The 16,615-nt window shown below is 46.3% G+C and overlaps 1 protein-coding gene across 1 annotated transcript in view; it reads left to right on the forward strand.

The window, feature by feature from the left end:
- Positions 1-16,615, forward strand: part of ADAMTS16 (ADAM metallopeptidase with thrombospondin type 1 motif 16) — a 158,300-nt gene that overhangs the window by 89,181 nt on the left and 52,504 nt on the right. The window lies entirely within an intron of this gene.

Genomic DNA, 16,615 nt, shown 5'->3' on the forward strand with positions numbered 1-16,615 from the left:
AAATAGAATCCCTTCTGTACAGCAGGCTAGCAGCAAATGGCTCTAAAGGCAACTAGAGAAAAATGGGCTGTCCTACACCGGTGATGGACCCACGGGAGGTGCCGTTTCACTCCATTCAGAAAGAAAGTAGAATAGAACCATACTCGTGGACATCTCTGTGTGTGACCTGGGACTTATTTCCCTTCCCTCTTTCTTATAACCATCGTCTGCGACTCTCTTGCCCATATTGGGTATGCTTGAATTTATCTGTCCCTATTTAGGATTATCTAACAGTGTTTGATTAAAATAACCATTAAATCAGAAAGCCTTCTATTTGTGTAAGGACATTACGATTTTCATGTGGTGCAAGGTGTGTAATGAATCACGTGGCAGCATCTGTAAAGACGTCTGGTCTGTGAGAGTATTTCATCAGGACAGTTTCCCTCACATCTGCCCTTTGAGAGTCAGGCCTGCAGAGGGATGCTCAGTTTCCTCAGAACGGACCAAATTACCCACCTCAGTCGCCTGAGAAACACCGAGGGGATGATCACCGTACTAGCAAATCTCCTAATTTCACCTAAGGACTAATTTTTATATTGAGGTTTCTAGAGGAAATCAACCCAAAACCCGTTCCCTAATCATTTGCCCAAAGAAGTGTGTTATAGAGTCAGCGAATGGGCGTTTGTTTTTAATTTTGGTGGAAAATTCATGGAAACTCAATGTTTCTCAATTCAACAGCAAGGACTGTCGGGTGTCCGTCCTTTATCACCTTGTGTAGGCTGCGGCTCTTCCATTCAGTCCTCCGGTGGTAACGCCCACGCCATACCGCTCCCAGGACTCAGCACCTAATCAAAGCATCCCCTCCCAGGCCACGTGAGAGCACTTGTGAAATCCCATGGGCTTGAACTGAAATGGACCCTTCCATATTTTCCTGAAAGGACAAAAGCACAACCTCACCCTCCCTTCTCTCTCTCTTTCCTCTCTTACGTCCCCAGGGATTATCTTATTTTCTGTACAAACGGGAGGAAAATTAGAAACACATCACTGTAGTTAACTGAGCACCTGCTGTGTCTTGTCACTTAACCTGGCTTTGTGGAAACCCTCAACGGGGCTTAAAAGTCGAAAGAGTCCACGGAGGCTAGAGGCAGCCAGATCGGGTTCAAGTCTTGGCTTCATTTTATCTGCATGGTTTATATTTTGAAGATTTCCACTTGCATAGACCTCCCAATAACCTGGATTTGGAACCTTTGAAGCATCTTTGACTTAGCTATCTTCTTGTGACTTTCATGTCTACAAGGGGGTCTTTAAAGGAACCAGTTAGGGAATTAATGAGCTGGGAGAAGATACCTGGGAAATCCCACACCTCTTGTTTCATTCCAGAAACAGTACCTGGCATCAGTAAAGAAGGATAATCCCGTTTCCTTATCTGCTCTAATGGGCCTGTCTCTTTGTAGAAAATAAGATTTCCTGACAGTGCCTCTCATCTTCTTTCCTGACAGCTTCCTCTGTTCTTTTTCTCCCCTTTCCGCTCACTTTGATGACATAACCATGGGATTTTATGTCAGTTATCCTGCTTAGTCGTACCTTGACGGGACCCTCACTGGGGCGTTGGTGATGGGCAAGGACTCATACAATGAGATGCTAAACAAAGAGTCTTTGGGGGGATAGGAACCAGCTTAGCCGATTATGTCCTACTCTAAGATACGGGCTTTTAGACATGGTGGTGACTTCACCAGACTCTTGTTGACAGTGTAAAGGCATCAGCAATTTCTCAAAATTACACATGCTGCAATTTTTAAAAATCTACTTCTGTGATTCAGTCAGTTCAATGCTTTTCAAATAGTAACAAATTTCAAACCTCTGATTTACTTCCTCATGAAAAGGCTTATTCAGATGTGGCTTATAGTTACGTTTAATTTATCTGATATGCATCATACAATGTCTGGGGACTATCATCTTTCAAATGGAACTATTCATCTGGTTCACAATTAGAGTTCCTCAGACAAGTTTTAAAACTGGCTTGTAAATCAGGCTCTTTCATACTTTCCTAGTAATGTTGTCTTCACCATCTACAGATATTTCTAGGGCTTAAACTTTCATCAGCTTAGTGGTTAGGTTTAGAAAATGGAATAAAAAATAAAATGGAATAAAATTATGTATTAGCAACCTTGCCCTTGTTTTGTTGATATGAAACCATTCATTAATTCATTCACTGTTCAGTCAGCAAACATTTGTGGGTGTCAATCTGAACCTCAGACTCCTTTAAGCCACATGGGGAACATGTAGAGACCTTTGCTAATTCTGTCTCTGAGGTGGATGATGAAACACCCATGTAATTGTTACTTTTTATGAAAAGTATTTAGTGACTTATTATTAGTATTAAGGCTAATTGAAACATGGTACCTCTGTGCAGCTCAACCAAGGCGTTGAGTCCTTACGTTCTTCCTTAAGTGTGCAAGGCGCCGCGCTGAGTTCTGAGTCTATAATGAGGAATCACACAGGCCAGCCCTGTCCTTCAAAACATGAGACCTGGAGGGAAGAATTACCGCACACCCATACCTAACATGCGAGATTATAAACTGTCGTATGCAGGCATTCGTGAGAACTCAGAGAGGACCCCAGAAATGTGACACAGAGAGTGCTGGGTTAGCTGCATTTTGAGTATCTGTCATAGTCAGAGGTGGAGAGCTGAGACGGCTTTTGAACATCCGCCATTCATATTACTCGTCTCACTGGCTAAAAATCACATCTTTTTCACAGGAACTACTTCAAATTAGACGTCCCCCATCCTTACATTCAAAACATCCTTACCTATTTTGAATCTTAGAGTAAATGTGCATTTTACTTTTTAAACTTTACCTAAGGCTTGGGCTTGTCCTTCTAAGTCTCAGAGATCAACTGAAATGATTCTGGCTTTTTCCTCCCTGCCTTGGGTCACCTTTGAGCCAAGTTCATGAAGCCACTTCTCTGTCTTCATCCAAGGCCCAGATAAGTTACAAAACACATCCCCACTTTAGCCCTCTTGCCCCCCGGAATAGCAGAGGAGAGGAAAACAAGTCCATTCCCTGGAGAGGGACCAACTTCCTCAGGGGGCCTGTGCGATGTCCCCTCCATCCATCTCTTCAAGAGCCCCCAAAGGCTCAGGGTAAGATGAAGCAGTCCATCTTGTCCACTCTTCCTGGGGAGCAGGAACACTTCCCTGTTCCCAGAGCCCCGCAGTCCTGCACACCCCCCCTCGCTGGGGGCATTGCGACCCATCCTAGGCCCAGCCCCTCTCAGGCCCCTGTGGTGGTCACGTGGTCATGGATGGCTCCCCCTCCACCATCTTTATGCCGGGGGTGGGTAGGGAGGTGCACATATGGGTTTCAAGTCCTGCTGCCTCCTTCTCATTAACCAAACTTGGAACCTTAAAGACAGGGAACGCCTGCCTACAGCAGAAGGAAGGGCATGTCCTGCTGTCATTTCAGACAGGTCAGTGTGGTCAGGAAAATCAGATATCGGGCCAGCTTCTTGTTAAGCAGAACAGACACAAGGATGTCACGGGCCATCCATAAATGGCCATCCTCACCGCCCTCCAAGCTCTGCTGCCCGTTAGGACGCCATCACGCCAGGAAAGCTGTCCCTTAAGCACACCTGGGCATCATTTAGACTCTAGCAGCAGCTCCCAGGAGTTCACCCACTCTGCTTTCCTGGAGTTACCTTCCTTCTTCCGCTGTCAAGATCCTTCAATGTGCAGGCATTCATGTCTGTACTATATCTCGCGCTTACCACAGAGAAGATGCATGCTTCTCGCGAAAACTCATGCTTCGTTTATGGAATATTTTCCAGTTTTCTGTGTAGTTTTGCTTAAATGATGGGTTTCTTTTCCTTTATAAAAAAAATGATAAGGATTTTGTCAACAGCTGGAACTCATTCTATTGTTAGAATTACTGAAAACTTAGATAGTCTTTGATACAATCACAATCTTTTAGACTGAATACTCCTCATCCAGATATTTTGGCAAAATGTGAAGATTTTAAAATGATTTCCAAAGAGCTGGCAAGAGCTGGTTTCTGTAAAAAGATAAAGGTCGAGCTTCATCACATTGCTCGTGAAACTCACCACCTTCTATGGCTAGGGTTCAGCTTTGGGCTTTCCCCAGTTAAAGGACTATTCTCTCTTTTTACATTTATTCTTCGAATTTTATACTCGTTCTCTCTTATCTATTAACATGGATCATTTTAGAAGATTGGCCAGCTTGATTCTAACATTCCTGTGGACTAGGAGATTTTTCTTTCTGACAGATAGTTGAGAGATTGGAAGGACAGTTGAGAAATTGCTTTACAGATGTGTCCCCAGTCAGAGAAATGATACCTGAATCTCCGTAAACATTCAGCCAGGTGGCTGAGGAGACCCCCAGCCCACATGAAACTCGTCTGAAAGCATAATTATCTAAAACCTAGTGTAAAAATAGAGCCCAGAAACCCTAAACACCACTGGGCATATGGCTGTCTATATTTTTATTTTCCCAGAATATTCAGATGTTTGAAAACAAAGGAAGAAACATTTAAATTCGCCTTTAGAGTTACTATTGTTTATATGGGGAAAGTAATTTTAAATTAAAACCTCGAATATCCCTACCACCTACAAACAGATTTGACCTCCAAAATTCATCATCTCTTGGTGCATTGCTGAACTTTTAGATTAGTGACCATTTCAATGTGGGGTAAAGCAGAGGGTCTAGTGTCCCCAGGCTAAATCCCTGTGAAAATCTTGTCTTTTGGAAAATGCTGTGACTTGATCTGAGATGCAGAGCCAGGAGTGTTTTCCGGCATCCTCATATCCATAGGCAACTCGCTCCCAACCAGGTCAGAGCCGCATTGATGCCTGAGGGTCTTCACCCTGGGATGGTGTGTTCCATCTCCTCTTTGATGTCTGAATGTCTCTAAGGACCCCTTCAATTAAGAGAATGTGCAGTTCAGCCTGGCCATTTCGACTTTAATAGTCCAGAATTTGGGGCTTCCCTGGTGGCGCAGCGGTTGAGAGTCCGCCTGCCGATGCAGGGGACACGGGTTCGTGCCCCGGAGCGGCTGGGCCCGTGAGCCGTGACCACTGAGCCTGCGCGTCCGGAGCCTGTGCTCCGCAATGGGAGAGGCCACAGCAGTGACAGGCCCACGTACCGCAGCAAAAAAAAAAAAAAAAAAAAAAGTCCAGAATTTGGGCATCACTGGTCCATCCCGTAGGCACCTGGCACGTAATGTTTCATCCATTCACCTATTCCTGTCCATGCTGAGAGGGAATGCCTGCAGCCTGAGAAGCCCAGCCTGTGGCTAGGAAGAATGCCGACCAACAACCCGCCTTGGCTTTACTTCTTCATTCTCGATTTGACTTAATCTCGGTGAAAATGCACAGAGACATCGGATGCAATTCTCCTTTTAAAAATGCAGAAATGGAGGTAAATGGCTCTAGTATAACCGAAAGGATATTTTGTCTATAGGCTCCCAGGTCAGTCTCTGCAGCAAGCCCAGGATCTGGGCACGCTGCATGGAAGTGAAAAAGTGTCCTGCAGAGGAAAGAATTTGTATTATTCATCCTCATATCTCATCATTCCTGCATGCTATTGTGTTGAGCGATGCTTGGATTTTTTTTCCCTCTTTCTTTGGTTTTGATTTTTTTCTGCGCTGGTTTCAATTTTGTAAGCTTTCTCAATGTTTTAAACTCTGATTGGGTCTGAGGAAGTGCTTTTTGTAGGTTCAGTGTTCCCTGCACCTCTGGTGTGCCTTTGCTCTGCTCTGCTCACCAGCTGTCAGCTCCAGGAGGCCCTCAGGCAGCAAGCCGTGGTCCTCACCAGCCCAAAGCAGCACCACCCTCAACTTTCCTGCCCGGATATTTGTCTTCATGCGTGACGCGTGGACATGTCACTGCATTCTCTCTGTGGTTTAGATTCTGTGACCGTGATGGGAAGGTCTAGGGTGCTGGTTGGTTGGTGACGTTTGCTGTTTGTTATTAGCTGCTATGTGCACAGGATCCAGCATATCCCAGGCATCAAGTATATATATTTGTTGGATGAACAAATGCAAGATCTCAACCACTTTTCCATGTATAAAGATGCTAGGGCCGCAGATGGAAATGGCAAAGCAGGGTCAGCCCGCTGTCACCCCCCCATGGTGGCTTCCCCAGGGCTGCCCCCAGGCTTCTCATCCTCTGCTCCCGGACGTAAAGAAGGGAGCCTACCTGAAAGTGAACTGAAACTCCCTAGAGTTCAAATTCCCCTGCTTCTAGCGTTCTACTCAGCGCCCAGTGAAATCGAGTTTAAGAAATTGTCCTCCAGTATGTGAAGAGTTCTGAAACAGAATATATTATGAATCTCTTTCCTTCTCAAAGAGGAATCCGGGCTTCCCTGGTGGCGCAGTGGTTGAGAGTCCGCCTGCCGATGCGGGAGACACGGGTTCGTGCCCTGGTCCAGGAAGATCCCACATGCCGTGGAGCAACTGGGCCCGTGAGCCATGGCCGCTGGGCCTGTGCGTCCGGAGCCTGTGCTCCGCAACGGGAGAGGCCACAGCAGTGAGAGGCCCGCATACCGCAAAAAAAAAAAAAAAAAAAAAAAGAGGAATCCAACAAGAGCTTAAAATTTCTACACGTGTATGTCACATTGGATAGAAAGGCCAGGCCAGCAGGTGACCGGTCATGCCAAGGCTAGAACGTGCAGCATGGGGTTTTGGCCAGACTGTCAGGGATCGAGTCCTGGCCCAGCCTCTTTAAAACTCGTGAGCTCCTTAAGCCTTTTACGCCTTAGCAAACCCATCTATGAAGTGAGGATAATAATGCAATCAACCGTAGAGGGTTCCTTTAAGGATTAGAGGAGAGAGTACCTGTAAAGCTCTAACACTTAGTCTGGCCAAGTAAATGTCAGCTTCTGTTCTTTTCCATTAGTGTTATAGCTTTGCTGAAGAAATTGGACTGTTTAGGTTACTAAACTCTTAAAGCAAGAGGGAATTACACCATGATACTAGTCACGTGGCCCCAGGCAGGGGAGGGGAACACATTCCTCCCTATTTGGGATTGTGCTGCTGTCTTCAAGGTCCTGTGTGCTTTTGCACACTGGTGTGTGTGTGCAGGCGTGTGTGGTGGACACACACACTTGGAGAGGGACCTGCAGCACGTCTCTGTGTGCCCACGGGGCGTGCAAGCTGGTAGCTGCCACAGTGAGTGGACAAAGCGTGGCCTGCCCTTTTCCCACCAGCATGGGACGATGGCCAGTGGGCAGGACTTTGCGGCAGCTCAGGAGGAGGAGCGGAGCGAAGGGGACAGGAAGTACATCCTGGAAGCTGCAGTTTCCAGCGTAACAGATGAGTTCACTCTCTTGTGCGGCACTTAAAGGAGACGCAGAGAAATGGTCCCGCGAAACGCCTTCTGGTTCCCCAGCCTCGTGGATGGAGCGTGCCTTTCTGGGGCGGCCTCAGGTCACCGCGCGGAGTTCAGTCCAGCACGTGGTATGATAAGGCAGCATGTGGTCCTGTCCACGGGGGCAGCCCTGACCTTGCAGAGCCCTCGGCCCCCCGCCGAATGCCCCAGACAGTTAGGCCACTGGTTCTGAAGCCTGTCATGCGGAGCTCCTATTTTCCCTTTCTCCACCCAGGCTGCTATCGTAGCATCTGACTCTGACAACATGCCAGCCTGTAACCGTATCAGACTCACGAACTGAGAACTTTAGGTCCCGGGAAATGCTGGACCCAAGATCTTGAGTGTACAGAGTATATGCATATGGTGAGCGAAAGTCTCTGATTAAGGACCTAAGAAAAGCCCTTTGGAACAAAGGCATAGACACTCTGCACACAAACATAAGGGCCGTTTCCTTTGCTTACTCTTTAGTTCACCATCTTTCCTCCAGGTGAGGTTATGGGATGGTTGAAATATAGGTAAAGCACAATGTGATGAACAGACAACAGAAAAGCAGGAGTTTGGGAGAGGTTTCAGAGGCAACTCATGAGGGAGAAATGACCTGATAAGAACCATACAGAAATTAAGAAACAAAATCAGGCATATGAAAAAAGAAATGCAGATGTTCTTGGCCACCACTGTGGGTTCAGATTTTCAGGTTCTCAAGTGAAGCAAAGACCTTCTGTTCTCATAGAATTTTCTGCAGCCCTGGATAAACTCTGGAAAATGGTTTCTCAAAGCATAACCCAAACCTTTGCAAGCAGCCTGGCCATGTGATACCTGGGATGCTCCCTAAGAGTTCAAGTGTAAGAATCTGGGCACAGCCCGAGGAGCAGAGCCCTGACGCGGAGTCTGCCTTCCACTGCGCCCTCTACTGAGGAGGGAATCTGAACAGGCCCAGAGCCCTTCCTTCTTCTTCAGTGCCTGTGTGGGTGTGTGCTTTATGGGGCCCCTGACGTGCTTCCCAGTTTGATTTTCTGTGTCAATCAACCATCACCACGTGGGTCAAAACAGAAACCAGGATATCAGCTTCCCCTGCTCCCGGCTCCTCCCTCCCTGGTGTGTCTCTTAGGCTTCTGTTGCTGAGCTTTCTGGGGGGCAAAGGACAGGAAGGGGAAGGGGAGGCCCTAGCAGGTAGGCGGACAGGCTGCAGGCCAATATGAGGTCAGGTGAACATCACCTGAGAGGTAGGGCCCCTCCTGCCCCATCCTGCATTGCCCAGTGTCCTTGAGAAAAGACTGCCCAGGATGTCAGACAGAGGGGATCTGCATTTTCGTGAAGACCCAAATCTGTAGACGTTGGAATTATTTTTCATTCCAAATGTCACAGACATAGGAAATAGGGAAGACAAATCTTCCTCTGACCCAAGGTCACTGCAAACATTTTAATAAGTCCTGTCCCATCTCTTCCTTATGTTCCGGTTTACATGTGTGTGTTCTCTTTCACAAGTTCGTTAATGATAAGCTTTTCCATGTTATCACATCATGTGTATCCTTCATTTGCAGAGAGTTCCTCCTTACGTATTAAATGAGTAGCTCATTTTTAATATGGGAGTTCACATTCTTGAGCAAATACATTCAACCATTATTGATACTTTTGTTGACCTAAAACAATAAAACAGCTGGTTATTTTACCAGCAAAATGGGTTTATCAGGGAACACAAAGAACTGCAATTCTGGACATGCGATTTATGTCAAACCACAGGCAAGTCCAGAGAATAAAGGAGAGGAACATTCTTTTATAGAGGAGAAAAGGAAGTTGTGATGGGCTGTTATAAATGAAAAGTCCATTGGAGGAAAGTGGGAGTTCGAAGTATAGAGACTTTCCATTGGCTGAGCTGTGCAGTTTCTCACTGGCTGAACTGTTACCAGACAAGGAGAAATTCTTCCTTCCTTCTGCTAGTAGTAAAGTAATAACCTTCTTCCTGTTGGAGACGCAAGGTACCTCTCTTCTTGTTGATAACGCCGTTGACATCGAGTGGTGGGGCACGAGGGCTCCCCCTTCTGGCCTTCCCATTCCTTTTTCTTTTTTTCTTTTGAAGGTAAGGGACCTGAATGACTCTCTTTTCTTTGAAAATAAAGAGTATTATCCTTATATAAATTTAAAAATGACCTCTCTGTGTGTGGTGCTAGACTACAGTTTTAAGTAAGATGTCATCATTTAAAGTGTGAGAGTCTGGTAGCCAACAGTTTACCTTCACTAATTCAACCAACGTTTATTGAGCACCTCTTCATTTTGTGTGTCAAGTACTATGTGTTGAAGTGTTTACAATAAATACTCATGAATTTCACATGCTATGCATTAAAACTTTAGTAATATCAGAATATTTACTCATATTCTCTTATTAATTTTTTTGAAGAATATAGATTACTTTTTGAAAGGAAGACTATCTGTGCAACCACTACCCATATAAAGAACTGGAACATTGTCGGCACTGAACCAATTGCATTGTATGTATGTATGTATTTTTGGCTGCATTGGGTCTTTGTTGCTGCGCGTGGGCTTTCTCTAGTTGCGGCGAGCAGGGGCTACTCTTCATTGCAGTGCACAGGCTTCTCATTGCAGTGGCTTCTCTTGTTGCAGAGCATGGGCTCTAGGCGTGTGGGCTTCAGTAATTGTGGCCCATGGGCTCAGTAGTTTTGGCTCGTGGGCTCTAGAGTACAGGCTCAGTAGTTGTGGTGCAAGGGCTTAGTTGCCCCGTGGCACGTGGGATCTTCCCGGACCAGGGATTGAACCCACTTCCCCTGCATTGGCAGGCGGACTCTTAACCTCTGTGCCACCAGGGAAGTCTCTCATTTCTTATTTTGTGTATGTGTGCTTATTGTTTATTTTCTTCATTAAGTTAGTATGTCAGTGACAGTTTAGCCAGGAAAGCAGAAACCACACTAGGTATTTCAAGCAGGAAGGTTTTTAATATAAAGGATCGTGTGCTTACAAAATAGCTGGAGAAGTTGGAGGAGTAAAGGTCAGAGACAGACCCATGTAGCTCTCAGAGTTGCTCTGGCTATTAAAGAGGTAGAAGGTGTGGAACATTCCAGAAATTCCTGGTGAGGATTAGAGTTAAGCCAGCACTGGAGCAGGTGATTCCAGGAAAATGTCTGGAGACTACTGCAGACCTCACATCTGCCAAAGCCAGTGTTTATCCTCTCTGCCAGGGACATGATGCTGTGGCTCTGTCCACATCTTGTGCTTGCACTTCTCGTTGGTGGGATCTCCCTGACAGTCTCATAGACAAGAGACGTAAAGACTGCAGTGCTGACATGGAGCCCCTGTAATCGAGAGAAGAGCAGGAAAGAGAGGAGTGAGCTGGGTTGTAGGTTGTTATGCTTGAAGACAGCCCCCTCCCCCAAAACATCAGCTCTTGGATTCACCATGTTCTCTTCCCTAACATATTAACTTCTGCTTCACATTTTTGTCTGCATCCAAATATATTGACGTCTGTTCATTTTCTAATATATTGACTTTTGTTCCAATCTATATCAGTTCCTTCTTTCTGCTTCCTTGATCTATCCTTTCTTCTAACGCTGTAATTAAGTATTGGCTTCATTTATTTCCATTCATACCTATTTTTATCAATATAAGTATTTAAGGCCATGAAAATACCCTCTGAATCTTACTTTTAGCTACACACCGTAAATTCCGTTTTATAGCATTTTTGTCGTTGTCATTTTCTTAAGTGAATTTTGCTCTGAACCTGATGACCACTCTCCTGTCTTGTTCTACTTCCACTAATGGCTTAAAATTTCCAGGCAACACTCTACATTTTCCCTTTCTTTTCCTAATCATATACTTTCTTCCTTGTCTGCTTGTGGCCTATCGGTGTCCGCGACTGAAGGCTGTACTGTCCTTCAGAAGGAGCATTTGGAAATGTGCACAGGCATTTCAGTTGCCATGAGGAGTGGAGGTGGGTTGCTTCCAGCCTCCGGCGGGCAGATCCAGGGGCGCTAAAAGTCTTACTATGTGACAACCATGAGCACAAGTAATACTGGTACCTAAATTGTCAGCAGAGCATCCCGCTAGGAAAAATGGAAGGTCTCCAGTGTCACCAGCTAAAAAAATTTACTGGCAGAGTCAGAACTTGGACAGGCATTGGACAAATTCAGTGTTTTTTTCTTTGGGTTATATTTTTTCTATCACATTGTTACTCAGTTATTCCATGAAAGACTAGATCTAGATTTCTCTCTCGTCCAATTAACAGGTAAAATTTTGGGACTTGGCTGACACCAAGGTCAAACAAATGTCTCCGCTAAGAATGAAAAATGAATACGTTGATAGAGTAAACTTCTGTTCCTATTTCAAAGAAAAACAATTTCCTTTTTGCTTGATCGAGAGCTTGTACCTCACTCAGGACCATCAGTGACCATGAAGGCCTGATTCTTTGTTAAGACTGGATCATAAGGATTGAATTTCACATGTCTTCAATCTCAAAGCTGGAAACCAAACTGAAGACATTATTCATAGAGTCACACCTAAAAAGCCAGAAGACTTTGGTTAAAGAATTTAAAAATGGACTTTTAAATTGTCATATAAGTGGAGAGAAAAGATTAATTTTCCTTCTCTACTATTAGAACTGACAACCAACAGTTGTAGAAAATGGTACTCTTGTTCAGTAGGTCCTCATGTAAATTGGGTCATTAAGATTATCTGGCTTAATTTAAGGGAGTTCGCAGGATTTAATTTAATGGCGTTCACAAGATTCCCTACAGAACAGCTTTAAAATGACATGTGTTTCTTTTTTCTCATTTAATAGTCTCTTATTCCCTGTTAGCAAGTGGAAAAGTAGACTCATAAAACATTGATTCAGATTTCGTCTCTGCATTGATACATGGGTGAGTCATCAAAACTGTGCCTAGTTCCTCCCAAGTACTGTATAAAGAAGAGCATATACCCTTACTTGGATGATTATTTTTGCCAAGTATTATTAACTCACTACAGTCGTCCTTCCCTGTTGGTTCCAGGAACCTGCACAGATACCAAAATCTGCAGATGCTCAAGTCCCTTATATAACATGAGGTGGTATTTGCAAATAACCTATATGCACATGCCCCCACATACTTTAAATCATCTCTAGATGGCTTATAATACCTAATATAATGTAAATGCTACCTAAATAGTTGTAAATACAAGGTAAATGCTAGGTAAATGGTTTCTGGCACTAGGCAAATTCAAGTTTGTTTTTTTAGAACTTTCTGGGATTTTTTTTCTGATTTTTTTCCATCTGTAGTTGGTTGAATCAGCAGATTCGGAACCCTTGGACCAGGAGGGCTGAGTGTATTAGCTTGCTGGAGCTTGGAGGGTACCGAATAGAATGGAATTGGCCAATGGCTGAAAAACTGCCTAATAAGTGTGGGGACAGATCAATCCAGGCGGGCTGTACTCTCCGCTCTCAGGGAATTTGACCTAAGGGATGACACATATGTGTCCACTGAACTTTGACATGAGGTTCACCATATAATGTCTTACCCAAACCTGGATGCTGTTGAGAGGGGAAAAGGGTTGCTTACCATTTTTCTAGGGCAAATGAGCACAACCGGGGCCAGCCTGGCGGGAACTGTCTTTACTCGCAACACGCCGGACACCAAGTGTGTGGGTTTCGTCCACACCAAGCACCATTGCCGGATTTTCCAGCCTCCGACAGGGTGTCCTGCATTAATCTAACTCCGGTACTAACTACCTAGAGTCAGCGTCAGACCCCACAGGTGAAGGGCTCAGTCCCACAGCCCTGCTCCCACTTCAGATGCCATTTGCATGCCAGGGCACCCACACTTCTGTCTGACTTGCCTACAGAGCTGTGGGTTCTACACTCTCCCACCCCCCCCCACCCCCGGTTTCACGTTCAATTATTTGCTACACCAGCTCACAGACCTAAGGAAGGCACTTTACTGACTTAGTGTCACTGGTTTATTGTACAAGGATACCAGGGAAGGGCGAGATGAAGAGGTATGCAGGGAGAGGTCGGGAAGGGTTCCAGACCCCATGAAGCCGGGCTGTGCCATCCTCCTGGAAGCTCTCCGAACCCCGTTGTTTAGGCGTTTCCATGGAGATTTCATTACACAGGATTGATGAAATCATTGGTCATTGGTAACTGAACGAAATTTCCAGGCCCTTTCCCCTCCCCAGAGGCCCAGGATTGGGCTGAAACCCTCTAATCACGCCTTGATGCTTCTGGGGACCAGCCCCGTCCATAAGCTGCGAAGGGACCCCGCCACCCGCCAGCGCAGAGGCACACAAAAGACATTCCAAAGGTTCTAGGAGCTGTGTGCCAAGAACCAGGGACAAAGACCGGGTATTTATTTTTCACTACGTGTATATCACAGCCGTGTAACCTGAGACATAAAAGCGGTGGCCTCGGATATTGCGTAGAGCCGCGGTTCTCAAAGTGTCGTCCGCAGGGCAGCAGTGCCAGCAGCACGTGGGCATCGGTTAGAAATGTAAATCCGCAGCCCCCACCCCACGCCTGCCGAATCCAAGGCTCCGAGGTGGCCAGGATTCTGTGTTTAAACTACCAGCGAATTCAGATGTGCTCTCCAGTCAGGCAGCACGGGAGTTCCGAGGCAGGGGGATGTGGGTCTGACCTAAAGGGATGAGAAGACTTCTGCCAGGTGTGTCCGGGGTGGCAGTGGAGGACCGCATTCCAGGTAGAGAGACAGCTGAGAGTCAGAGGACTCTCGGGGGGGGGGGGGGTCGGCCTGAGAGGGTTGCAGCAGGGCTGGAGAACAAGGCTGGGAAGTCTCCAGCTTAAAAAGAGGAAAAACGGACTTTTAACCTGGGAGTGGTGTGTGTGTGTGTGTGCGCGCGCGCACGTGTGAAGGAAGTATCCGTGGTATCGGTCCAACAGCTGGGCCTGGAGGAGGAAAGCCTGGAGTAAGGCATGGGGGTGGGGGGCGGGGGGCTACAAGACTGATCCCTTAACCACACAGAGGCCACAGAACCCCGGGCAGGGGCCGCTGGAGGAAGCCTGCTCTGAAATGGATGTTTATGTATTTGTGCATCTGTTAGACGGCCAGGTCTGTGAGTCCAGGAGGCAGCCTGGGGACATCGGGGCTAAGAGCGGGGGCGGGGCGGGAGACGGTGAAGGGTCAGTAAGCCATCGCCACGTGCGGTCAGGGTGATGCCCAGGAAAGCACCTCCGGGAAAGTGGACGAGGGCAAACCTGTGCAATGCAAGGCTTGGAGCGTAAGACGTGAGGGACCCCCCTCCAGCGTCCATCACTGCGTGTTTGCACCTGTGCTGTGTGTGACGTAGTGACGGGGCACGCAGCTGGCTCGGTACCGCGTCAAGGACACTGAAAGAGGCGGGTCTCCCATATGTGCTTCCTGCCACGGTGCAGCCCGGCAGGAGGTGTCGGTGGGTTTGCGTTGCCTGGCGTGCCTCTTGGTGTCCCCCCCACCCCCCGCCGTCCCCAGGAGAGCTGTGGCCACGAGGGCTCCATGGCCTTGCTACACAGGTCACCAAGCCCATCTTTGATTTTACTAAATCTGTATATTAGAACAAACGTCACGGCTTCGGTCTTAGCAGAGCCTGGAAATATTCCTTTTTATTATCCTTCTTCTGCCTCGTGGGGCTGAGGTTCACCTTGACCTTCTTCCCGTTACTGTTCAGGGACACTTGCTGTATGTGACTTAGATCTTGTTCTTTCATAGAAATACTCACTTTCAAGATTCTCAACATGTTTAAGTGAATTTTCTTGTATTTCTGCAGAAATAGTCCATGACCTTTATCCAAGTCTCTTTTAATATGCCGCTCCTGATGAGAGACCATCAAAATCAGGAGGATACAGTTGTGAAATCCACACTGGGGTGCATCAAACAAAAACTGTTTAACTTGGTTAAAATGTGATTGGGTCGAGTTGGCAGAGAGCTGAATACTCGCACGAAACCACAAGGGTCCTATGTCACCTCGGATGCCCTCCATCAGCAACGACAGGGCCGTACCCAAGGCAGGAAGTGGTCTGGGGCCCAGGTGCATGACACCTGTGCTTGGGACCCAAGAGGCCTCTTCTCCCTCTACTGATCAAGGAAACTGATTCTCTAGAGAAGGGAACTTTCCCCGTCGACTTGCCTTCTTCCTTTTGACAAAGCAAAGCCAAATGTCAAACTTGTTTCCACGTATATCTTAGAGACTTTTAGTGTTCTTTAAGTAAGGGACTCGGTCTCATAGAGAACCGAGCATTAGATGCTGTTGAGCCTGGACTTGCCAGCCTGTGGCTTTGGTCCTCTGAAACCAAGTCTTGGGTCCCTTCCTTTATGAGACACCGCTGGTCACCTGCCTTTGGGGACCAAACTGGATCAGGTCACTCAGCAGTGCAGCCTTGACTGCAGAGCAAGCAAAACAGATAGGCCTCATGGGCAGGAGGACCCCATCCGTTCTCCAAGCACAGCAATAAAAATCATTTTAAATCTTAATATTAATTGTGTTCATTTTTAAAATCAACACTGGTTTGGTTCTTTTTCTTTCTTTTTTTTGTTGCTCTTCACTGAATGAACTCCTTAACGCCATCCTTCAAGATATCTATCTACAGTCCTTTTGTATTGTGGTAAAATATATATGGTATAAAGTTTACCATTTTAACCACTTTGGGATGCATGGTTCTGTGGTATTAAGCACATTCATATTGTTACGCAAATGTCCAGATCTCTTCCATCTTCCCAAACTGAAACTGTACCTGTGAGACACCTCCCCACCCCCTCATCCCCCATCCCCTGGCAACCACCCTTCTACTTTCTGTCTCTGTGAGTTTGACTAGTCTAGGTACACTGCTGTAAGTAATGGTTCCTTTTTTTAAAATTACTTATTTTTTGGCCATGCCCTATGGCATGTGGGATCTTAGTTCCCCAACCAGGTGTCGAACCTGCGCCCCTTGCATTGGGAGTGCGGAATCTTAACCCCTGGACTGCCAGGGAAGTCCCATTGGTACCTTTTTTAGTAAATTTAATGAATTGAAATATCGAAAGTATTGAGGGGTGCTCAGAAAGCCTGAGTAGCCCTGGGTACATAAATGGAGGCTGAGAATCAGACCAACTTTCATTTCCGTTGACCTCATTTGAGGCAACATCCAAGCCATTATTGTGAAAAGGTCACCATCCGCCGCAACCCTGGAGGTACTTTGCTCTGTGAAGTCTCTGGTGGTGGAGCGCTTATGACTTTGTTGTCTGTATTTCTTTCTGGTTTATTACCCATCATTTCCTGTTGTGCCCTCTCACTTAGAAACACAAGT

The sequence above is a fragment of the Kogia breviceps genome, chromosome 4 (genome assembly GCF_026419965.1).
Source record: "Kogia breviceps isolate mKogBre1 chromosome 4, mKogBre1 haplotype 1, whole genome shotgun sequence".
NCBI classification, from domain to species: Eukaryota; Metazoa; Chordata; class Mammalia; order Artiodactyla; family Physeteridae; genus Kogia; species Kogia breviceps.